We start from the raw sequence: 25,727 nt of genomic DNA on the forward strand, positions 1-25,727 counted from the left end.
ACCACTTGTTTGGTTTGGTAGCTTTTGTCCACAAAGATCAGACGCTCCTGTCAGGTGAATCCATAGAAGTCCTTGTGAGATTATTTTTCTATTAGACTTCATAACCTGAATTGGACACTAATGGGGCCGGGTTTAAAGAGGCAAAGAGGATATGTCCTGCTGTCTCAGGGCTTAGCGCCGGTTCAAAGCCATCCAACTGTCAGCAGCAGCTGCTCTTCTCAGGAGCTCTGACTTTGTCCGACTGTATAAAGAAGCTACTGCTTAACCGCTTAGGTCCATCCCTAACAATACGACACTATATGTCTCCCCATGCGTTGCAGGAGAATGCTTTATGATTTAGACAGTGTGAAGCCGTCTGGAAAGATATCAAAGCGTGCCCCTCTTCCATCGCTGACTCTTGTTGTTTCTCTTCAGTTAATTTACTTTCCAGTCCCAGAGACGGCAGTGCCCAGAGGCAGCGTCAGTGCTTATATTTGTGATTTTGTTGGCAGGGGAACAATAGTTCAGTTTAAGCAGTGCATTCCTGATTATTGACACACTGGTATGGAGAAGGATTAGTGAGCGCCTCGGCTTTCTGGATCTTCGGCGTTGGCTGGTGAGCAACACCTGGGTGTATCCATGACAACAATGAACCAGTGATTTCGCCACCAACCGGTTCGACAGAGAGTCTGTGGTGGCGCTTGTGCAAGCAGGGTCACTGAAGAGCGGAGAGGTGGGACAGATCGAGTCCTGGCAAAGGCTTCCAGGTGTGAGAGGAGTTTCAACTCACCCCTGCTCTTTAATGAAACTCGTTAAATGCGTGTTGGGATTTTTTTTCTCTCTCTCGCAAGTTTCTCTCCTGCACGTTCAATAGGAAAAGCATTATGGTTTGCAGATTGTGGTTTATGGTTTCTGCAAGAGGAGCTGGTACCATTCTGAAAGCCCTGATTACCTGTGTCCGGCGAGCCCACACGTGGTCTGTGGTGAGATGGCCCGATAGCGGCAGGACTGAGGCAGCATTGTTGCACATGCACGTTTGCTGAGGGTCTCCTGCTCTGAGGGACCTGCTCCTCAATCTTATCAGCAGGAGCCCACAGGACCCGTATCAAGCAACATGGAAAAGACTTCCCCTGACATCATGGCCTCTGAGGTTTACCCAGGATACATTATGATAGCGGAACCTGCTACTTGGTTTCACATGGAGGCGTTCAGATATGAAACGACATCTTGCATCAGTTATGATTTGCATGTGTTGCCTGCACGTTACTGGCTCTCTTAAATCTAACAGCTGAAGTAGAGCTCTGGATGAAAGACAACTTTTTTTTAAATAAACCAAGTGCAATAAAGAGTTTGTTTGAAATTTAAAGATCAGCATAATATAAGTTGAAGGGATAGTTCAGCCAAAAATGAAAATCCACTATCTACTCACCACTATGTCAAAGGAGGGGTGGGTGATGTGTATGAGTCAACCCTTTTGGAGTTTCAGAGGTAAACAGCGTTGAATTATGTGATGCCCACTTCTTCAAACTTAATAATAACAACATCCAAGTGTCATAACTTCAATTCAACTCGAAACAGCATCATTTACACCAACTTTTTAGCCTAAATGTCCTCTGATATCTGACATTTAGACTAAAAAGTTGGTGTCAATGATGCTGTTTCGAGTTGAATTTGAATGTCGGGGCTTACGGACACTTGAATGACACCATAGGAGCAGTATGGAGGTATTTTATTTTCACGTTTACTTTAATTATAATGGATTTGGCTGCAACGTTGTTTAGCTCCAAAAGTGTGTTGTGTTCTTAAACACCTCACCCGTCCCATCGGCGTAGTGGGGAGTGGATAATGAGGGCATTTTAATTTATTTGGGGAGAACTATCCCTTTTAAGTTTTGACATTTTCCCAAGAATACTATAACAAATTAGGCCCAAGCTTGACCTGCCATGTGTGGTTGTTTTGAATGAACATACATTTTGCTTTGCAGTTAATTGTGCGTTTATTTTATTGTCTTTTTCCCTGGCACGTTGTGGGAAACATAATGCTCTCAATCTCTCCGGGAGCAGCTGCAGTGGTGTCGTGTTGTGATTCTCCGCTCGTTGCGCAGGTGTCAGCACTGGTCAATTACTTGCGCCCGGATAGAGACGTTGATTCATTCATGTAGCGTCTGTGCACAAACCTTGAGAGTTAGCAGAGAGATAGGGCCGCGTGCTGAGAAGAAAAACAGCGTGTCCTCATAAAGTTACTGTCCATGCGTCTCAGAGGTGACTGCAGTCTGCAGCAGAAACTTTATCGCAAACTTCTCAAACTGTGTTACTAACGAGCACTGATAAGTGAGGTATTTAGGGCATTAGTCTGGTGTGTGCTGCCAGAGGTGATATTGGCTGGAAGGCCAGACAGCTGACAAATACGCCAGGAGGGGGAAAATCCATCCGTTTGCACGAGTCACTGAATTATCGAGCTGACTCACAGTTAGCTCACCTGGTGTGTATCGTAAACTAATGATTTCCAGTGAAGTTTTTACTCATTAGATTTTCCCTCTGCACCTTTGAACCTAGTCTGGTATCTTGTTCTTTGAGACTGTCAAGGCCCTTTCCCATGATCCTCCTCTCTCTGACTGTATAATCATGTCCATCATTAACATAGTTGTTGTTTTGTTTTACACCCCTATTGGCATGAGGAGAAGGTGCACAGGCGTAATTACATAATGTTTCATATGTCCGTAATTATGTTTTAATAAAATAATGGGCACCTTTTATTTACCTGCTCATCGCTCCAACAAGTTGTGAGTTTAAATCAGGAAAAAGGCCCAAACTGGTCTTGTGAGTTTGTCACAAGGCAGAAACAACAGGGGGGGGGGGTAAATCTATAAAAAAAGACACAAAGAATTAATTAATACATTGAAAAGGTTTTTCCAGAGTAAACGTGGGCGTCTGCATAAAATAGCACAGAATATGTGAAAGACAAACAAACACTGCATGTTCTTCCCGATCTCTGAGATGTCACAGAGACAAGTGTCAGGTGATGAGTGCCGAGTGGAGTGCAGTCCGACCGGACGAGGCCCGTACGCTCAGGGGCCGACAACGAGCGGTTTTGTTTGGCGTCGCCCCTTTGTCGACGCCGTCAGCTTCCCATGCCTATTAGGTTGCTGTCCGCGAATGGGCACAACGTGATGACATGCCCCCGCACAATGCCACTGGTTCGCACTGCATCATTGTCAAATTATCGCCCCTCTTGCTCAACTGGAGTGGTTTTAGCAGAAAGGGACACTCTGCCTTTATGCAATAGCAGTATGAAGTCATTGCTGCCATAGCCAGGCACATTTTCTGTGAGATACCTGGGAAGATATTTATTGTCTCAGTCTTTCTTGCATCCTGGGTGCGTAATTGATGTGTTATCCTTGTCACGCCGATGAGGAGGTCCTGCATATTTATATAAATGTTTTCTGATTGCTCATCCCTGGGTGGGCACTCCTGCTCCGGCCCTTTTTGGGGGAGAGAAAAAAAATTCCCCTGCCAGTAATGAAGTGTGTTACGGGCTTTACCCATGGTCCTCTGGTGTAAGGCAGCGTGGGAAGTTTGGTGAACTTCCTGACCCCACGCATCACCGCGGCACATTGACCCTCATCACGTGACAAAGGAATGTTCCGCATCTTTTGTTTTAACATCCACGGCACTCATGGAGTTGAGAGCAATTTTGCATACTATAGAATAATCACTAGGCTGGCATTTTGCCTCCCCATTCTCCCCCTGTGTTATTCTCAAACAGGATTTGAAGGCAGCCCTCTCCTGCATCTTTTAAATCACTTCAAGCACTGCTGAAGCCTTTTTCACCCAAAGGGGGCACCAATCTAATGGCATCGTTTGGGCCTGCACACATCCAGGGAATCAACCCCTTTTTTTCTACGCTTACGTTTTTGTGAAGAGGGGAAAACAAAAGGCCGGCCCAGTGAAGCGCATCTCGGCTGGCGGGCTGAATAGAGGGGCCCCTTTCATGGCTGTTTATGAGCACCCCTCTTCAAAAACACACATACAAATCACATCCAGTTCTCCCAATGGCTCCTCTGATACACGGATGATGGTGGGGAGGGGAGGGGAGGGGAGGGGAGGTGCCCCTCTCTCCTTTTCATGTGTTCCAGTTGATGGATTTCCACCCGGTGTCACCTCGACTTTACTATCGGGTCCATCAGTTTGTTTTTGTGGGTTTAATCACTTGTTACATAAGAGCACGTCCAGCATCGCGGCCGAAAAACATCATTAAAATGTTGCTTATAACAGATGCCGGACAGAAGGCAGAAAAACAGGCTGTTATCAAACTGTCCCCGTTGCCTTTGGTGTTTTCAAAATGTAAGATTGAATTTATAGGGGAAATAATCCATCATGTCACTCCGAGGCATTGTGACTGTCAAAAGTATAAATCGTTGCGGTTAATGATTAATCTTTGGGGTCAATTGTTTTCGTTTCTTTTGAGTGATAAGTCCAGAAAGACTCGGACGAATTTCCACAGTTTTTTTAGCTCAAGTGACACCTAACAAAGTAAGAATCCTAAAGTTTTTACAATCATTTATAGAATTAAGTTTCTTTTTGCATGATTTTAAGGATTCATTTCCTAAGATAGTTGCTGATGATCACCTGGTAGCACGTTCATCCCACACACAGTGGCTTGAGCCACTCTGCAGCGACCGCAGGTGCGATTCCGACCTTCCCCTTTGCTGCATGTCTTCCCCTTTCTCTCTCCTCATTAAAGCTTTCTGTCCTGTCAATAGAGGGGAAAATGCCCACAAATATGAAGTCGCTTTTTTTTTGCAATCATCAATAAATATAAATAAAGATGATCCAGAGGAGAGGGTGTGTTCCTGTTTAGCACCTGCATGTCTGTTTTACCTGCACATGTGTCTGTTTACTGGCAAAAGGAAGGAGGATTCTTTCTCTTCCACTCTCCTCTGCAAGTCAAACATGAAGGTCAGAGAGCTGACAGCATTGTAACAAATTGCAAGTCCCCCCCCACCATGAAGTAGATTCTTGTAGCTACCTTTTTACAGCCTGTGTCATATCTTGTTGAACAGGTAGGGTTTGACGGACAGGAGGAATGCAGGCCGAGGGATTTGTTTTGTAATGGCACTCCATTCTTTAGGTGTTCTTGAGCAAACAGAGCGGCGCTATGTCCTGTTTTCACGGGTTTCACACGTCACTGTTCAAACTCTCAAACAGGCTTGTCCCCGGGAGTACATGGAAGAGAGTAAACAGTGCTGTAATACTTCACCATTCTGACCTTCTGCTAACTCGATACACACAGTTAAACACACACTCGCCTTTTTACTCGCCATGCAGCGCGAGAGGATGTGTGAAAAGTTCGTTTTAATCTCCGACTCTTCCGGTTTATCTGTTATGCAACTGAATGAGTGAAGCGACAGAGACACGGATGATGTTGACGCGAATCAAATCCAAGCTTTTGTTGCATAGCAACGTTTTTCGGTGTCTAGATTCATGCTGATGTTACAGAGACACTCCAGCTGAGTTTAACTCTTAGTTAGCAGCTTTTGTAGTTTCTCAAAATGAGAAAAATTCAAATTGAATGATTCCCTTTTGGTTGCATGTCAGAAAATAGCTTTTCTTAAGGCAACAGTTTTTTTTTTAACATGGGTGATATGTCATGTTATGAGTGCAGCATTTGGTGCTGCGTGTGGCGGCCCCCTACTTGAGTTCTCCTTTGGGTCAAATCTACGTGGTGGGGATTCTGTGGGAAAGTTTGAAAGCTCGTAAAGTGATGGATTTTCAAGTGCTCCCTGAATCCCAACCAAACGTATTGAAACAGTGCAATGTCTAGGTTTATTAATGGCGTGGAAAAATATGGAGGAAACGTGTAGTGCTCCCTGGCCGGTGCACGGAGCCGAGTCTCTCGGGCTGATTTAGTTTATGTAAGCATGTGTGAAGTAGTCAGGGGCGTAAGTGTCTGGACTTGTGCGTCTTTACAGTAGTGCCAAGCTCCCCGCCATGTTGTCCTTTTATACAAACATAAAGGAACCAAGCACCTACTGCTTGTGTAGATCCCTCCGTGATCCTCTCTTTACTGTTCTTTTCTTCTCCGCTTGTTTTAAATAAGTCTCCGATGCACAAGGCTTTTCTTTGTGGTTGTGTAACATGATTCGAGGAGAACACGGGGCGAGAGTGAGACGAAGAGGAAGAGAAAGGCAACAGAAAGAAAGAGAAAGAGAGAGAGAGAGAGAGAGAGGGTTTCATGTCCTACTGTGCGCTCGTATTTCTCAGCCCGTTTCATAGTTGTGGGTAGCCGGCCTATCACTGGCCTCCTCAGCTCCCTTCTGTCATGCATGGCGTGCCCTAATCTCTCTTGTGTACTGTAAACTGCCCCCTAATAACCCTGCACACGATTAAAGCAAACATCTTAATAACGGCCTGCCTCATTATCAACTCACACTGGGATAATGAGTGGTTCAGCCTCACCTCTGTGCAGTGCGGCTCGCCAATGAGCCTGAGGACGAGACAGCCCCCGCATATTTGTAAATATGAATAATCGTACGGCATGTGCGCTTGTCAGATTCTCTCATTTTGAATTGACGAGTGGTAATTGTTTTTGATGAGTATTATTTGTTGTCAGCTCATGTTGAGACCATCAGCACCAATGTGAGTGAGGAGTGCAGGTCGGACTGGGCCAGTGGCTCTAGAGGGTGCTGTTCACTGAGGAAATGTGTTGTATGATGACTCGCTTCCTCCCTGCTGCTTTCTTTTTTCCCTCTCTCACAAACATAAAACTTCTTGACGGTGTAAACAAAATCTAAATAGATCTGTGCAGCAGTATATATATATATATAAATATATATATATATACCTGTGTGCAGGTATATATACATATATATCATTTACTGTATACTTTCAAAGTTTATGGATCAGATCGGAGTCAGCTCTCGAGGGAAAGTGGGACAAAAACACCACAGAGAAGATTTCTCCAAGGAAAGATTTTCATTCTCTGACAGATTGTGTGGTATTGTGCTGCGAGGCTTCTTTTATTTGACATTAGGCCAATGTAATCCCCCCTGTGTGTGTGTGTGTGTGTGTGTGTGTGTGTGTGTGTGTGTGTGTCCCTCACCTGTGGCTCCTACACACACATATACACACACTCAAACAGACATACAAATGCCTGCAGATGTTTATACAAGTTTCACACAGCCAACAAGAGCAGATGATGAGCTGTCAGTCAGACCTCCACGGGCAGAGCGGAGATGGAGAGGAATGCGTCCGTCACTGTGTCACGCTTCCACCTGTGCTGTCTGTGGTTCCCTGTGGCGGTAGTGCAGGGTGTAATCCTTAACATCGCCTGTGTTTATGCCTGTGTTTTAGTTACAGGCCCGATACTCGCATGCTTTAGAGCTTAGATGGGACCTCTGCTTCACTTACTCTTCAGCCTGGCCCGGGGGCATCCTCCCTAGACTGCCACACACAGGCTGATCCCTGGCATGTACGGATACAGTCAACGAACACAGTAGCTTTCTACATGTGTCACACATCCTTTATTCACTTTGTGTACACAGAGTACACGAGTAGAAAGCCATGTGGAAGGCTTCTTGGCCATTCATTCCATTTCTTTATTACAAACTAGACTCTGTGCTCTGTCTGAGGTTGTTATGTACAAGGTCCTTTATTCTCGAAAGCTGCTCTAAAAATAGAAAAGTCAAAACCATCTATTTTTTTTCGGTTGAATTGCCGTAATAGGATCATTTGCAGGGAACATTAGGCTGTGGCTGCTTCCTTATGTACTCAGGGTATTTGAGGAGGTCTTGTTTTGTTATTTTATATGGTCAGCGTTTTCGTCACGAGTGACGCTGGCGGCACCGCTGAGATCATGAATGGGGAGGAGAACGTTTCCCTGTGCCAGGGACTGAACTCATTTTTTATTTTTGTAAATATGCTAAATTTAGAGCTCGGCCGCGGCCAGAGGTTCGTCCCGAGCTCCCTGAATGACACACCTTTTGAGAAGTGACTCAACATCTGGTATTTTTATCACAAGTGTGCTTTTTCCCCTTGTTTTTAGTTCTCGTTTTCCAACAGACGCACAATAAATGATGCGGTCCTGTTTTTCATTTGCAAGACTTGCTGGGTAGACGCCTTGTAGACGGCAGCCTCGTTCCCTCTGAAGGGGGAACATGCCTCAGCGGTGTTGGGGAAAACACTGCTCTGACGTGCGTTCGGTGGAGAACCAGTAGCAGGTCCTCTCTGCTCACACACCCTCCTCGCACAGCTGCCCGGTAGAAGGGCTGTTGTGATGGTGGCATTTCAACCCTTCAACGTTAGATGGCCAATTAGATAATGGGATTCGGTTTGCTTTTCTGGGGGAGCAGACCCAGCCGTGACGGTGCATACAGTTACACGGCAGCTTGTGCTGACTGAGACAAAACCTAGCACAGCGTAAAGTCGAGCCGAACGTAGGTGCAGCGTCGAGGCCCTGCGGTTCTTCTTCCGTACGGAGGTGACATTGATGAGATCCACCCGTCGGCTGTCTGTTTTTTCTGCCTCTGACCCATTATTGTCAAGCGGGCGCTCTGCTCCGCTGCAAAGTGGTCAGTGTTTTTGGATCCAGGTCTTGTGGGCTGAGGCTTTCAACCATTTTCCATTTGTACCTCATATTACATGCACTAACACCTAAATGAACCCAGCTGTACAAATGGGGAGTGAAGAGTTAACCAGATATAGCCATGGAACACGATATAATGAGTGTGTGAAGTGACGTTTGTCCTCCTTTGATTTTTCTATTCTCCTCTTGCTTTTTTTCAGAATGAAGGCATCCAAATTCATGGAATAAGATGTGAACCTTTAATCGCTTCCCAGGGATCTTCTGGTGAGTATATAGAGACACTTGAAAATATTTAAAGATTTGCCTGTTGGGTTTTCCTGCAAATCTCTGGGTTAGCCTTCTATCTAAGTGGATATATGCCAGAGAATCAAAGTGTTGCTGTGGTTGAAGCTTATAAAACTGGCGCAACTGCTATTTTACTCTTGGCACGGCCAGCCACCGAATGTTGTTAAGCATTAAGCTTAACATGGAGAATTTGAACAGAATTAACAGGGTGATGTTTGTTGAGGTGTACTTAACAGAATGTTCCCATCCTCAAATTGGCATCTTAACACAAATCATTTAATTACACTGCTTTTACAAAAACCACAGCCATCAATATGTTTTGTGACTGTGCTGGAGCCTTTGGTACTCGGTGTACTGAGCCACTCTCCCACATCCAATCAACCCCGCCACTCCCAATCCGCCCTCCCCTCCGGTGCCCAATATCCCTTCCCTATACTGGTCCACCCTCTACCCACCAGTGTGTGCCTGTCAGCGTGTCACCCCAGGGTGATGCCCCTCTCTCAGACCCTTGGAGGCCTTTTGACTCCGCAGCACTCCGTGTTTGCCCAATCATTTGGGAGCCGGATACGGGGATGAATTGTTAACTACAGCAGGTCAGCCTGTCCCCCCCCCCCCCCCCCGGCCCCCGACCTACTGTTGACTCATCTCCATGGCGATGTGGCAGGAATTTGTTTTCTCTCATGCGTCTGCTGCCAGCCAGCTCCCCGCCACCCTCCGCCACCGCCTCCTCCCCGCTCCTCTTCATCCTCTCCGCCACTGAGCGTCCAATCAAAAGGCTGCTGAAGGGGAGTCACATGGTCAGGAAGCGCTTGAGGGGGTGCGTCCCACTGGGTGGAGCGGCGCCATTGGGATTGATTTGTTTGCAAGTATAGTCAACGATTTTCTGACGCACAAAAGTGCAGAGTCATTTTTTAAACGTTGTCACGCTCACAAAGCTGCACAAGCGCACATGCAGACAGTGGTTTGGAGGAGGCTACAGCGTTTGTGGAACCAGACCTACATGAGGTTTATAACGTGCAACTTATTCTAAAATGGTTAAAAGCTATATAGTCTACATCTGTTTATTTTTGCTCTGCAGTTGCAGCACAACCCTAACCACAGAGCACAGGTCAAGTACCGTACATGATAGTTCTGTACGCATTGATAGAGCGCAGAGAAATGTATCTCTTTGTAGTACAGTACAGGGATTTATTCATTGGGAAAAAGGCTTTATTAGTTTGATATTACTTTAATTTTTCTAATCAAATTTGGTCCTATACATCATCCCAACATATCGACACGTTCAAGTCTGTGTGTGTGTCTATGTGTGTGTGTTTGTCGCCACATGCGTTATTGGCTTAGGGCAGGTGAGTGTTTGCCTACCTGTCTTCCTTTATTAGATGAGTGTTTGTCCAAGGAATGCACTATGTCCGATTTGTCATGGACTCTTATTGTTCGGCTCATCCAACCGGTGCCTTGAGGTTGAGCAGTGCTGTGCCCCGGCAAGTGAGAAATATGTGCCTTTCTTCCCCTTTTCCTCCTTCGCTCAGTGTATTTGCACATGTTCCCTTTTCTTGGATGAAAATGTGACTTGGTGGGAAAGTATGATGGATGGTAAATGCATTCCGAGTGAAAATGAGGAGTCCGGACCTGCTTTGAAGAAAAGTTGAATGTCACCCATTATAGATAATTTCGAAAAAAACTCGGGTAGAAGCCTGAAGTCTGAGCCTTCTTCTTCAGCTAGCTGTGACCGGACGGCTCTTGTTTTGTACATTGGTCTCTTTAAAAAGAAAAACTTTAATTGTGGTTTACCGAAACGTAAGTGAGACAAAAACGTTGTGACTGAGCAGAATTAGCCAGGAGCGTCCAGTAGATACATATGATCCCTGATGAGCGAAGCCGGCTCCCTTGCTTTGTTATAATGAGGAAACCTCGTTGAACTAATCCCACTCACTGTACTTGAGTGGTTAACGGAGCCATTACAGATTGAATGTGCAGCTTTTCAATTTATGTGGCTTTCTATGGACATCTGAGTGTGAGGGTACACAATGTCCATGTGCGGATGTAGCAGTACATCTGAATTTGCGTGCGTGTGGCGACTGTGTGTGTGTGTTTGTGCTGCTGTCATCCTGTGCCACCATCTGGGTGGTCCTCATGGCTGGTTTGATGGTAATCCCCCTGTCCCATAAATCAGTGTCCGGACTCGGGCCGGGAGCTGAGGCTGTGTGACCACTGGAGCGAGGGGCTTGAGGCACTAAGCCGAGACCCCAACCGCTGCCCTGCCCTGGCCTGGCCACACGTCAGCTCTCCACACCACCTTTAAAATAACTCGTCACGCATGGCTGACTTTGGGAAATGGCCTCAGCTCCAAGTACATACGAGTATAAGCCGCAGCAGAACTGGAGGGCAGCCCCATAAACCGAAGCACCGAGATAAAGTTTCATGATTTAAAAACCTGATTCAAAAACCTTCCTCTCTTTATTTTTTTCATTGTGGATCCTTCACTTTTTCAAATATTATATAAATGTGTTTGGTAATAACACAATTTGTTGGTTCTGACTAGTGGCTAACAACCCGAAGTGACTTATGATAGCCTTCCAGAGAGCTGCTCTCAGTTCAAACGTTCCTGCCTGCCTGAAAGTGCCAAGATTAAAGCCATATCTCGGTCTTTGTAGGGCCCATACCTCTCTGTGAGAATGAGAAGTGGGGATGAAGGCCTATCCAAGCTGTCTGGCTTGCATACAGCTCTCCACTAAGCTTTTATCTAGGGAGATTGGTCCCAGCTCTGTCCAGACCCGGCTCCCAGAGAGTGCACAGTCCTGAGACCTGTGGCATTAATAAAGATAATGCTGTTTGGAATAATAACAGTCAATTCCACCAAATGGAGGACAGAGACAACAGACGGATGTGCAGCGGAATACAAAAGAAGCCGAGATGAAAGGCTGAAAGGTAGGCCTGTGCACCTCTCTGGCTCTGGGAACTGACGGAACCTATATCAACATGCTCGCACACAAACAGGACTGAGTGGGACTCCGACGATTTTGACCCTCGGGTGCCGTGATGCATAAATGCAATTTGTTCTTTTGTCTGCCAAGATCACAGAGGGAGAGCAGTGACTTTGTCATTTCTTTTTTATTCGTACTCGTGTTTTTTTTCTCTCTCGCTCCCCTCCTTTTCATTCTCTCTATTCTCTTCCGAATTGCCTTCAGTGAGTGCAATTTAGTTTGATGAGCAGGTGGTCTTTTTTTTTTCTGAATCTCACTGTGCTGCTGGCTCCCACCTCTGGCGTGTGGGGCTTTCAGATGGAGTCAGTCATGTAGGCCGGGATTAGAAGGGTGGAGGAGAAAGAGGAGGAGGGTCCGGTGCAAGTCTTGGTATTGGCGACCTCAACGCCCCGCAGTCAGAACCATGCAGCGTGCAGATTGAAAGAGTTATTTTGTTGCTAAAGCTCTCAGCTGCACCCCAGATGGCTTTTGTGCTGGCCAGGGACATACTTAGGGACAGGGTTAACGCCACAGTGTTCCTCAGGCTTGGTGAGTCCCGGCGCTCAGCAGGTAAAGCACTGAGGGCCAAACACACAGAGAAGGCAAAGCATTGCCGTCTCGGCACTTTTCCACCTTGAACAGTGGAGCGAAACAAAATAAGTGGATTAAAGCAAAGGGAAGACTTTTTCTTCTTAGCATTCTCACAAACACACACACACATACAAACAGAATGAGATCAAGGCCTCTGAACATCCACCTAAATTAAGACTTAGTAGAGCATTTTTATCTGATGTCACAAAAGGGAGGAGATTGAGGAAACATGCAGTGTTTGCATTTCCATTGGACGCCTTTTCTCCTCGTGTGCACTATTCCCCTCGTTGCAGGAAAGTGCACAGGCTAAATTACAACCTGCTTTCACTGCTTTACCTTTGATCTCTGTTTCATCACACTGCTAATTAACCCACGGCGTGACTACAGAGGGAATTTATGGCCCATTACTTTATCTGTCCAGAATTCCTCTGCAATAATCTCCATGGTGATGCCTAGACAAGTAATCAATATTTGTCAATAATGTGAATCCGGTGCGCTGCTCTGCTGTCATCGCCGGTTGAGTTGTTGCGTCGTAAAAATCCCTTTTGCCCTTGAGCAACGAGGACACCGTGGCCTGGTTTATCCAATGGTGCTGTATATTTGCAATTTATTTTAGTTTATTAAATAGTAGAAAAATGTCCATTAAAATTTGTGAGACTTCAGAATCGTCTATTATGTTTCAGTCTATATTTATAAAACAGAAAAAGCAGCAAAATCAAATCTGAGAGACTGAAACAAGTTATTATCAATTAATAAATCAATGAATCACGTGATTGAAATGTTAATTAGGTACAGCACTAGATTAAACTCATAGTGTGTGATATAGAAAACTGTATGTAATTATATAACAAAAAGTAAATGAAGTAAACTTTAAATTCAAAGAATAGTAGAATAGTTGTATCCTCTTTAATCATTTGTGTCTTCTCACTTTTTTAATCAACACATTGGCTTCGCAGTGTTGTGCGTCAGTGCGATCAAAAAGTCTAAAACCACATTCCCATTCATTTCCCATTTTAGAGAGTTGGGAAAAGTGGGGTCTGACTCTCAATCCCTTTGTATATGTGCTGTCACAAGTGTCTTTTTATGTATTTTAACCTATTCAGACACTCGGCTGTCTCGACACTGTCTCTGTCTCAGCTGAAAAGGTCACAGGCGATATGTGTCAGTCAAAATCAAATTATCATCCCACAGAAAATGGCTGACCAGAAGACAGTGTCAGCATGAATAATGAAGCGGTAACAAAACAGCCATTACCATCAGACTATTGGGCTCTGGTCTTTCAGGTCTGAGCTGTAAATCAAATCTGGGAGGACTAATTTGTTGGAGTGCTCTGTTCCCCATTCTGAGTTTGTCCCCCAAATGCTTTACATGGAGGTTTGACAAGTGGGCGCTTCTATTCGCACTGATAAACAGCAGGGATTGGATCCAGACCCTGTTTTGCTCTCGCTGGAGCCCGGGGGGCTTGAAAGCACACAGATGAATGTCAGTCATTTGTTTATTATTGGTGATATTTGCCTGTTCCTAATCCCTGGCCAGATTAGCCTTGATGTGTTCCCCATCCCACCTTTTTCCACCATCGCAGTTCCTTGACATTTATGTTAGGAGTTTTTTTGAGTTAAGCGTATGTGTATGAACAATATGTGCACACCAACTTAGCCACCGACATACACACACACATGTATGCAGAGGCATGAATCTGGACTTTTGCATTTACAAATGTGAGGTTTGCAGAATTTGTTTGTTTCACAGATTTCCCCTCTTACTGCATCACATGTAACACTCTGATCAGTACCAATAGGAAAACTTACCGTGGCAGTTTTTTTTTTATCCCCTTCCAGGACATCTTGTGCTGTGGCCAGAATCCTGTTTAAGTCTTACGGTTTAGAGCTCCGGAAAGGGTTCTGTTTTTTCAAAACGGAAACTCTTAGAACCCCGTAGAAACCAATTAATCAATGACACTGAATGTCAGTGTAGCGTCATCGGAATCGGAAATTATTGACGTCACAAAGAACTTCGTAAGCGGTCAGGGTGGTGTTTATGTGTCCGTCATGTGTGTCATGAAAGTATTGGCCGAGCGTCACCTGGATCAGAGAGGGAACAGGGTTTTACAGAGCCGTGCGAGCTTGTTCAGGATGGCCTTTAAAGAGCTGATCCCGAACACTGCATAAATCTGTTTCCAGTTTCAAAACACGAGCACGCACATGCTCATTAACAAGCCATGCTCTTTTTCCCCAAACAGGGTTTTTTTGGGTGAGAAGGTCCTGCAAATCTGCACAAACACTTCTTCTCACAATCCTTGTTGCCCCAGTTCCTCCCACAAACACAGACAGAAGCAGATACACCAACTCTGATAGACGTGTAGCATGTAATTATCTATGTTTATGTGTGTGGGCTTTGAGGCCAAAAGGTTAAGAATGACAGTTCATAACTTTTCTTGGAATGCTAGAGGTAAACTAGTCAGGGTGAGAATCCCTTCCCACTGGGTGGAGCGGTTTGAAGGGATCTAGGGTCACATCCGGGTCAAGTCAGAAGTCAAGATGCAAGTGAAATGAACAGCATTTACATTTTCAAATTCCGATGTAAGTTGAAAGTTTTACATAGTTAAGTCCAAGTATATATTACAAGTGACAGAATTTACAGATACAACGGTTTCAATCTATTTAACCGTCACTGAAGCATATTTCCATCCGTGTTTTGCGTTGGCATTGTTGTTAAGAAATAGGCCTTGGTCTAACTTACCAACACAAAAGTACTTTTGTCCTCTAGCTTGAACTATTGTCTACACTGCCCCATATGATTTCCAGAGGGTCACTCATTTTTTTACTATCCAATCCCTATTTGAAGAAGTGCGCAATCACGGATTAACTGAGGACGAGCAGAAGGTGCCGTCTGTTTCTACGTAAGAATCTAACCTTAAGCATAAATGAGCCTTTGGGTTCACCACCTCAAGTTCGAGTTCCGATTTCTAAGAAACCCTCACACAATAGATGACAATCAGTCTCTAACATGACTCAGTAGAGACACTAATATTTGGTGAGACTTGACAGGCTGAATGCTTGACCCTCCGTCTACATCCTTTCCTACCCAAGCTTTACTCACTGCACATGGAAGCCCTCCTGCCGAATCGGTCACAGCTGAGCTTCATGGGGTGTTAGTTAATTGGCAGTTTTTGGGTACGTGCGGATATGCTCCACTATGCATATCTTCCTCAATGTCCCTTGCGTGATTTGCCTCTTTAAAGTGTCCTGTAATTGGCTGCACAGTCACAGTCCCCTGCTTCAACTGTCCCCTGTGGTACCTGATTGTGGCCTATTTGACCCCACAGCCCTGGGGTGAAAACCTCCTATCTGGCAGCCAAAACCAGTCACCAGTAACTTCCTTTGTTGTTTGTTTTTAGTCTTACCCCAGCTTCATCTCCCCCCCCCCCCCTTCTCTGTTGCTGTTCGTATGAGTTATGAATCTCATCTCTTTTCGCGGGGGCAATATTGGGAAAAGTGAAAAAATCTGCTCTGTTTCAACACCCTTTCATAAACCTAACCTGCCCCGTGTTTGTGTGAGTGTCAGGCAGTTCCTTGGTAACATGCCCGACTCCTCAGCCCCAGAGAAAGGCCTCAAAGGCTCCCCCCCTCAGACTTGGCATTCACATCCGTCCTGGGTGATCTGCAAGTGGACAGCTCTAAGTGCAGGTGTGAAGAAACATTGAGGACACGTATGAAACCGCATTTGGAGAACGTCTGGGAAGCATGTGGCCACATTCTTTCGGCAGTGTGAACGCAAATGTGTCCTGTGATGGACCGCCTGCCCTGCTGACGTCCTCTGGCTCGTCACGGTTTCAAAATGAGCTGACAATATTTAAACTTTTTCCCATGCATTGATTTATCTGTGGCCAACACTGCAATCCAATCTGTTTCCAATCTTATTTCACTGTAGAGCAGACTTTTTCGTCACAGTCAGACTTTCGAGGAAAATAATGCATTTTGCCTTTACAAGCAGCTGTAAATTAGCTACGTGTTTGTTTGCATATAGAGCGAAGGGAAAGGAGATGTGGTCACTTGATATGCTTGTGTGGACATGCTGTGCCGGGTGTGAACTGATGCTGTCCACCAGTGGATGGATCACCCATATTGCATGTTAATGTTGTTATGAACGGGACAAAAGTCTGTCTCTGGAAGACCCTGACAAATAAAACTGCCTGTGCCCTCTCCCTATACACACTACCCACTTGAAACTGGGCAGCATCAGCAGTACTGAAAGACCTGAAAGTACTGTGATCCCACCGTGGGGTGTATGGGTATGGCTTCGGCTGCACTACACTTTAATCCCCTTTCCTTTTAACCACAATGGGAAACATGTGCTTTCTCTGTGTAAGGTACAGGCCCACCATGGGAGAGGCTGTTTACCTTCACTCTAAAACTAACATTTCACGGCTCCTGTGACCATTCCTGGTCACTACCTCTAATGGGTTAACAGATGACAGGAGATAACTTGGTGGCATTTTCGTTTAAGACGAGACAATTCATTGCCACCCGTGCTTCTGAATAGAACTGTTTCATCACTTCTCACCTTGTAAAACACACAAATTAGTTTTTTTCCACATCAGGGGAGGAGGGTTATGATGTTTAATTTGTGTTATTAAGGAGTTGCTTGATGTAACTTTATTACCCTCTTAAATTTCCATTTTAAAGCTGTAGTTTGGCTCAGCATATGACGCTGATGACTTGAAAGCAAACCTGGGAGCGGTGCCTCGGCAAATCGACCTCCTAAACCAGAATAATCCTCCATTTTAGGATTTATCATATGTATGGATCATGTCCCACTGCTGAAGATGTTCAAGGTCACAGTCCTTATCACTTCAAGGTGTCAGCTGTAAGTCAGCTGTTCTGTGCAGACAGAGTGTAAAAGGGGAACCAGCAACCGTATGCTAACCCCGTTGAAAGGAAATGCACTCAAAAAGACAACGCTATCTTTATTTTATGGTTATGTTCATGTGTGTGTTGTCAGGAATGTGTGATATAACAGTGACAATATGTGTTCTGAGTTATTCTATTCCATTTTCTCAAACCTTTTACCCTTGCAATGTTTTTGATTGATTTAGTGATCGGTGGCTTGTCCAGTAGCATTGCTCATCTTCAGTAAATGTCCAAATTATCATGAAAATAAATTGTGACATTTGAAAGGCTGTAACGGGTATGCACTGACATAGTTTCCCCAAGGTCAAAACAAATGACCACACATCAATATGACTTTAACAAAACAACAAAATGCCAAAGTATCTTTCCAAGTTTTGGTTCTGTACTTTAATTAACTTGAAACAAGTGGCTATCCGGATAGTTCCAATTCTAAAGCCTTGATATGCTTTGGGAAATAACTGCCAGTTATGTTAGTGAGGGCCAGAACTTGTAAAACCACCAGCACAATGATTTATTGTCCAGTTGCTGTAAGAGTAACCATTGGAAGGCTTTGGCGACCACTTCCCAGCTCCTGGCTGGTGGCACCATGCTACAGATGCCGGCCTCCGCAGGTGTGGGAGGTGATCTGAGGGATGAGTGAGCTCTTCCTGTAGGTAACAGGAGCCTCAGCCAGCTTCCCCTGTTGACCTGGCTAAATCTGCCCTTTGCGGTCTTCTTATCTGAGCATCCATTGCAATCTAACCCAGGGCACGGCCCCTCCACTCCTCCATTCCCCTCGCTGCTGGTGTCCATCGCTGGTGCTCTCAGATATCACAGTGAAGAGAAAATGACCCGCTCAAGTTGAACTTGAGTTGGGATGACTGACAGCGTCCTGACGCCCCATTGTAGCCACAACTATCTCAGCTTCCTGCCACCCATGACTTCCCACCCTCTGACTTCCACAGGATGAAGGGCAAAAAGGAACACAGATAATGAGCTACTAAGTTTATCTATTTATTACAATGAACACTGAGGCAGAAGTGGTCGGTTTTCCAGACTCGATGGAGAGGTAATTGACATTTCCTTAAAAAAGTTGCAAAGACAAAATGCAATTTTGCTTGTTGGTTGGGCCAGAGGGACATGCTGATGTATTTAAAGGGCTTTCTGATTAGCAGAGTGGAGACTTAATGTAGATCCTGTAGGGACAGAGACTTGTACTTCCTCCAACTGTCTGGGTATGATTAAGCGGACCAGTCCACCATCAGCCAGCCAGCAAGCTGCTTTCGCACTATGACTGAGAATGAAAGAGTTGGAGCAGAAAACTCGGATAGCTGCACATCTGATCACTAAATCAAAAATGTGCAAAGACGTCAAAAGCACCATAGAAGCAAACAGTACCTCGTTCTGTTTTATTCAAATATCATTTGCTTACTTGTTGAGCTCAGTTAAAGTTAAGAAAACCCCTGGAAAATGTTACCATAACTGAAGCAACTAGCTTTCTAGAGTTCCCTGCTTTAGTGCATAGGGGTTCGGTAACATGAAGAGGACTCGAATCATTTGCGAATCAACTATCATTTGCAATTCTGCCAAACACATAATAAACGTGTTAGCACATGTGCTCATTCCATAGCGGAGCTGCCAAACAGCAGTCGAGCGCTGCTGAAAGGATGCTTATCACAGCCCCCTATGATTTTCTTTAACAAAGACCTTGCTTTGTTTTGATCTTATGTGAGGGAATCTGTGGCCTGAGAAGCTTTTTTTACTTTCACTGTTCTTGATGTCGGCCATATACATTCAGTATATATCTCTGGGTCCTGTAAGTTTGTAGGCACAGTTTTCAGACTCTATTTCTGGGCCATGCTGATACGCGCAGGGTGGCGTACATTCTCAAAGACGAGAAGGTTTGTAGGGCAAAATCTGATTAAGCCAGTCTCGATGTGTGTGTGTTCATGTGTGTGTTGAGTTGCGTGGATCTGAGCCTAGAGCTTTGTGTGTGTGTGTGTGTGTGTGTGTGTGTGTGTGTGTGTGTGTGTGTGTGTGTGTGTGTGTGTGTGTGTGTGTGTGTGTGTGTGTGTGTGTGTGTGTGTGTGTGTGTGTGTGTGTGTGTGTGTGTGTGTGTGTGTGTGTGTGTGTGTGTGTGTGTGTGTGTGTGTGTGTGTGTGTGTGGATTTGCAGACCTCAGCTTGGAGATGTAATCTGATTTGCAGAAAGGAACGGGTCATTTCACATGACTGGTTTAGAGGACCACTGGCGCAAGGTTGTGCCAGTGCCCCGTGTGTGTGTTTGTCTTTGTATGTGTGTGTGTGAGAGAGAGAGAAAGAAAGAGAGCTCTTGCTTTAATGAATTCACCTACAAGTATTTATCTGTTTCCACATAATGAGCTGCAGAAATATGATCATTTGTTAGTGCAGGCCCCTAAACAGTAGACATAAGAAGGTGTTGATGTTTGATGTATGGTTGAAGGAACCAAAACGCTGCAATGATTCAGTTGTTCTTGGTTTTAAATGAGAATTATTCGGAAAAGGTTACATGAAAGTGAGGCCACTGCTAATTAAGAGTCCATTACGCATCTGGAAAAAAGTACAGCCCTCCATCAGTTTTGTTTGCAGCCTTCTGTTTACACATCACTTATAATCAGAGCTTTATTTTGAACTAATGGACCATCAGAAATTATATCAAATAATTGAAATCATCCTATAGCCTCAGCCTTCTTGCGAGGACTACAAGGATCAAATCCCCTGGAAGCTTTGCCTCCGATTCCCCTGTGATTTCTAACATTGTTTGTTGATGTTTTTTCGGGGTGGAGACTCTCAGTTGTTTTTTCAGAGCTGGATGTGGTCCATCATGTGATTTTCATTGAGGAGTGGCCGGAGGAGACGACCTCAGTAAAAGCAAGTGAGCGTGCATGAGCTCGTGTTTGTGTCGCATCTGGCCTCGCTAATAAATGCAGGTTGCTTTCCATCTGGGGGTCATCAGTTATGGCCATGTGTGTGCTTGTCTGTTGTGTGTGTGTGTGTACATGCTTGTTTACACGTAGGCATGCACAGTACTTGTGAGTTGTGCACATGATCTCTCTGCACTGCACACGCCTGTCTTCTCTGAGATGTACAGATGTGTGTTTGTGGTGTTTGGCAGTGTGTTTTCTCTCCCATGTGTGTAGAGCTCATAAGCAGGACGATGCAGCAGGCAGGAAGCTCTGATCCCATCAGGCGTGTCAGCAGGGGCAGTTTTTCATAAGGCAGTAATCTCACCACACAAAGGGGCGTCCAATATTAGAGAGAGCCCCTACCCCTGAGCTAATCAAGACCCGACCAACCCTTCTCCTGGCTCTCCAGCCCTGTAAACATTACCTCATCTGGAGGCTTAGCCTAGCCACATGCCGCTCCAGCCTGCTGGTGTACATGATAACTCACTTAGCTCAGTACGATAGCGAAAAGAAACGGAAATATGAGAGGGGATATAAAAGAAATGGGGCCGGCACAAAGCTACCTAGGGTGTCTGGTGCCAGGGAAAGGTATTTTAAAAGGAGGAATTATTTTACCATGTCCTCCAGAAACTCTGGGAAGCAATTCGTCGGTATTCAGTTTCTCTCCCCGCCGTCCTGTTATTGCTGTTTTCCCCTCAACTCTCGGAGCCCTCAACCTGAAAGGAGGTTTTTAAGTTCAGGCTTTGTGTCACTCGGAAACAGTGCATTTGTTTCCACGGGAACTGGTCTGGGACAGTGAAACTCAGGAGCAGAGAGCACCTTTGTCTGTGATTGGATGAGGACGCCACAGCTTCCTTCACATGCTTGTATGAGGAAACCTGCAAGTTTTCAATATCTAACCGAACTTGTTGACCTTATAAAATAAAACCAAGTACATTTAAAATTGGTAAAAATGGAAAAAGCCACTTTGAATGCTTCCGTTCTTCTGAACTGCCAGGTGCTGCCGAACTCCACTGAAACCTTAGATTTACATAAACCAGAGTCACGCTGATCTATGCTGCTACTCCTGGTTTGACTCTTTAAATGGTCTGTGAAGATACTGGAGAAGGTCTGATTCATGTGGTCATTATGAACCCGGTGCCTGACAGAATAATGCATCATGAACGTATGGCAGCTGATCGTTACTTAAAAGTTCAGTGTTTAGGTGAAAGGGATCTATTGGCAGAAATTAAATATGTAATAACCCTAGGGAAGTTTTCACTAGTATGTTTCATCTAAATTCTACAAATGTTATCTTTACCCTTGAATGGGCCTTTTATATTTAAACAATTTATATTGACATCAGGAGTGGGTCCTCTCTAGGGAGGCAGCCATGTTTTTTTACAGTAGTCCAGACTGAACAAACTGAACTAAAGTTCTTCAAATTTGGTACAAATGTTCCTTTGGACTCCTGGTTGAAGGTCAAAGAAGAGCTCCTGTTCTTGTGATTATGATACATCAGGAACACCAACAATTAAATAACATCTGGCCAAACATTAACTTGGACTAAAAGATGACGTGATTAAAATGTGAATGTCAAATGTCTAAAGTCACTGCAACTTCACAAAACTCTTCTGCCTTGTGAAAATATTATCTTTGAACACTTTGAGGGAATCACTTCAAATTTGGCAGAAATGTTCACCTTGACTCACAGTTTCATTGAATAGATTTGGGTGGGCTCAGTCAAGGTCCTGGTGGTCTCAAAACACATGTTTTTGGCCTCTGTGACATGATATCTTATATCTGTCTTTCTTCTTGAATCTACCTTTTGTGGATTTCTTTTAATTTTGACCTGATTTCACTTGGACACAAAGATGATCCGATCAAGTTGAATCGTCGGAGGTAAAAGTCACGGTGACCTCACATGAGTCCGGAAAAAAGTTTATTGTCCGAAACTGCCCTAGATGGTGGAGGCTTCCAACCACAGCCAGTTTATTTTCCCTTGTTTAATTGTATTATTGTTTAAAGATGTGAACATCCAGTAGTTTACAAGAACAAAAAAACAGGAATGTAAAAATAAATAAATACAATTTTGTGCACCAAAATAGAATATACTCCTGTTATTTGTTAAGTAATGGAGGTTTGAAACTTTTAACTATAAACTTCCCTATGAAAACAGACATCGGAGGTATGTTCTCTCGTTGTACTGTGGAGAAATAAATATTTGTTGGAGTGTTAATGCAAGTTTAGGCAGAGCTGGACTAAATTAAATCTGATTCCTCCGTCTTTTTGGTTGACGTTTATGTTTACACTTAAATGAGCCCCTCTGAATCATTTCATTTCCCCCCGTCCTTTATCTTTTACAGATGATCTCAGAGGAGCAACAAGAAGAGGCTGAGTAATGGAAACATGATCTTCAGTGATTCAACAGGTAAGGATGACTCTGCTTTTTGTTTGATATTCATTCAGAGGAATAGATGATGCGTTCTTATCATTGGACACTGACAGTCGCAGCCAGAGTTTGGTCCGTCCACTGATCAAGTGGAGGCAGCAGTGGTAGTTCACATGTTTAAGACACATGATCCTGGATGGTGGCACTGGCCTCGTGCCCGTGTTCCTGTTTTTATTGTGTAACTCCAGTCATGACAGCATGGTAAAGAATGCAGTTGCACAGAGATATCACTTCAAACACTGCTTTTCTCAGGAGCCTCAGATCCTTTCAGTTGTACTGAATGAAGATATGCTTTGATGGCCCACCACAGAGTCGGTGGCCTTCAAAGAAACCCGTTGACGGGCTTTTGCGCAGCAGCCAGCAAGCTGAATGAGTGGCACTGTATACGTGCGCCTCTCAGGGGTAGCCGTGGGTGTTCTCAGTGGAGGTCAGACATGCTTGACCTCAACATGAGTAGTCTCTTTTTTTTTTTTCATGCTTGCATTGTCTTCTTTCATTTCCACTACCTGGTTCCCTCAGTAAACGAAGCGGGGCTGTGTGTGTGTGGATGGCAGGGAGCCAGCAGACAGGTACAGTAGATGTGCTGATGAGGGAGGGAGATAGGGGGACGGCCTCGGCGGCAGCCCCAGGCACAGACAGGCGTACACGGGCAGGCTGACGCTCAGAGGCAGGTTGGGACGTGGTTCTCTGTGCTGATCCTTCTCTCCTGGCTCTGCTTCCCGGTGAGGCATAGGTGAGAAACGTTGGAAGGGAAAAACCAGAATGGAGGGCATGGGAGAAATCAGGTAAAAAAAAATGTATTTGGCTGAGAAGCAAAACTGAAGAAGTATAGAACTATAAATAAGTTTATAGTTACATTAATCAAATCTAGAAAAGTGTGTTTGGTTGAAGCTTAGGCTAGGGGAAGAAAGTCGGTAACAGACGGTGATCTTTGAGGCCCGAGGGAAGGAAGGAGGAGTGCAGGAGGAGGTCGATGAAGAAAGAGAATGAGGCCATTTCCGGTACACGGGTGGAACGTGACATCGTGCAGGGAAACCAGCTCAGAGGTGCAGACAGGCAGAAAGAAGATGAGAAACACTGATGGATGACTACTTATCCTCTGACATGTTGTTCCTTCCCCGGGCAAAGGACAGGCAGGACGGGCCGGTCCTGCCACTTCGCTGCCTTGACAACCACGGGCCTGAGTGGATGATGTGTGTGTGTGTGGGGGGGGCAGGCAGACGACATGATGTCATTGCGTGGGAGGCTGTGAACACAAGCACAGGTAGAGCAGAGCAGAGGTTGACAAGAGGCCACCTGCCTGCATTACCTCACCTCGGGCCGTTCTCACATTGTTGTGAAGAAGCTGATGTTATGCACCGATAGAACATGTGCATCCAGCTGTCGCTCTGGATATAAATCAGTTTTTCCAAGCTTCCCACACTCGTGTTCTAGACAGACATTCTGTGTCATGTCTTCAAATGCTGGAATCAGATGTGTCTTTGTAATCAGGCCGTTTGTTATCTTTTACTGTTCTCTGTGCCTTAACAATACGAGAGTGACATCTTAATTCGGTTATCGGACTGAAGGAGCCACGCTGCTGGAAGCAAAACGCATCTGGGAATTTGCCAACGCATTTAATGTGATGATTTGATTTGAACGAGGCACTGGGTGCTTCATCTGCAACTTCTTGACGCCAGGGTTGAAAGTAGCTGCCAAATCCGTTCAACTGAAGGCATCAGCTGAGGAGATGCATGTGTCGATCAGTTTTGCATGTTTTTTAAGTCCTAGTTACTGGAGGTGACAGTTACCTTTATGATATTGTGAGGAGAAAAAAAATACCAGCAAAGCCTCTAACTTCTTTCGAGTGGGTATGAGAAACATGTGTCACTGTTAAAGCTTCAAGTGGTTGTTGGCTTCCAACAGTCATTAGTTTCTGTATTATGTTTCTAGGATCATGTTAAATCCCGGCCTGGACTGCGGACCAGCATCCCCTGCAGCAGATGTTTGCTCTTGGCACGGCTGCTGACAGCATGAGCTCCATCACTGACAATGTTGCTGCTCAGGACCCGCGCCAGCCGCTTGGACTTGGAGGAGCTCTGACATAAACTCAGCAGGACAGCGGCGTGTACTCCACCGCTCCGACATTATGGAACAGATCAGTCAACCCTGTCTGGAGAGATGCTCAAGTAGGAAAGCCAAATCAGTGAATGTGCATTCGCTGTAGTTACCACAATGGATCTACATATTATTTGACTTTTTCTAAATTGAACCTGGATTAATATTTTCCTGTATATGCATCTGCTTTTGATATCCAGCGCTTATTCATACTGTTGTTCATACCCTGTACCGTAGTTGTGACATTTACTGTGTTATTCTGGGACAAGAATCAACAGGCGCTGGAACTGTAAATGGAATATAATCAGATGTTATTTTCATTTTTTTAAACTTTTTTTTTTTTTTTTTTAACAAACCGGTGGCAGCGCTCTCACCGGCGCAGGCACACATGAGGTTTGTGGAGTGAAGAGCTCAATGAATTTCTCCTGTGGTGTAAAAACTAATTAATACACATGTGATCGAGATTCCTCAGAAGGATCAGTCCATTATCATCACAGTGTTAATGAATGTTAACCTTTAAAAACTCTCCCACTAACCCTGCATGTCCCTGTGACACTCTGTGTGTGGTTAATATTCCTGTCAGGCTGTGTAATTCCATGATGATTTATTGCAACATAACTTTGATTGTGTTATTTGCCGAAATAAAAGAGTGTTTCCAAGCTTTCGTATGTTTTGTTATTGCAGCTGCAGATGTAAGATCATCATCAGCTAATAAGAGGATTTAATGGTGTTTCGTTATACATCTGCAAATGCGTGAGTGCTGTTACTGTTTGTCACGCTGGCTTCGTTACTGGTTTGGCCAGTATTTGCCGTTCTGTTACCGTCTCAATAACCGTCTGTTATCGTCTCTGTTTATGAATTTCTTTCCTTTTCTGCTCAGTCAACAAGACGTGAAACAAAATTAATTTTTATAGTGGCAATGCACAAATGTAGTTTAAATGTTGATGAAATTAAATGTTGAATATCAGAGGTTTATACGTAAT

The 25,727-nt window shown here is 44.7% G+C and overlaps 1 long non-coding RNA gene across 1 annotated transcript in view; it reads left to right on the plus strand.

The window, feature by feature from the left end:
* LOC133971642 (uncharacterized) overlaps positions 1-25,403 on the plus strand; it is a 50,345-nt gene extending 24,942 nt beyond the window's left edge. The window contains exons 3-5 of the long non-coding RNA XR_009924394.1: positions 8,763-8,826; positions 22,562-22,626; positions 24,580-25,403. This is a non-coding gene — a long non-coding RNA (uncharacterized LOC133971642). The remainder of the gene's footprint in view (positions 1-8,762; positions 8,827-22,561; positions 22,627-24,579) is intronic.
* Positions 25,404-25,727: the final 324 nt, after the last annotated feature.

This window comes from Platichthys flesus, chromosome 16 (genome assembly GCF_949316205.1).
Source record: "Platichthys flesus chromosome 16, fPlaFle2.1, whole genome shotgun sequence".
In the NCBI taxonomy this organism is placed as follows: domain Eukaryota; kingdom Metazoa; phylum Chordata; class Actinopteri; order Pleuronectiformes; family Pleuronectidae; genus Platichthys; species Platichthys flesus.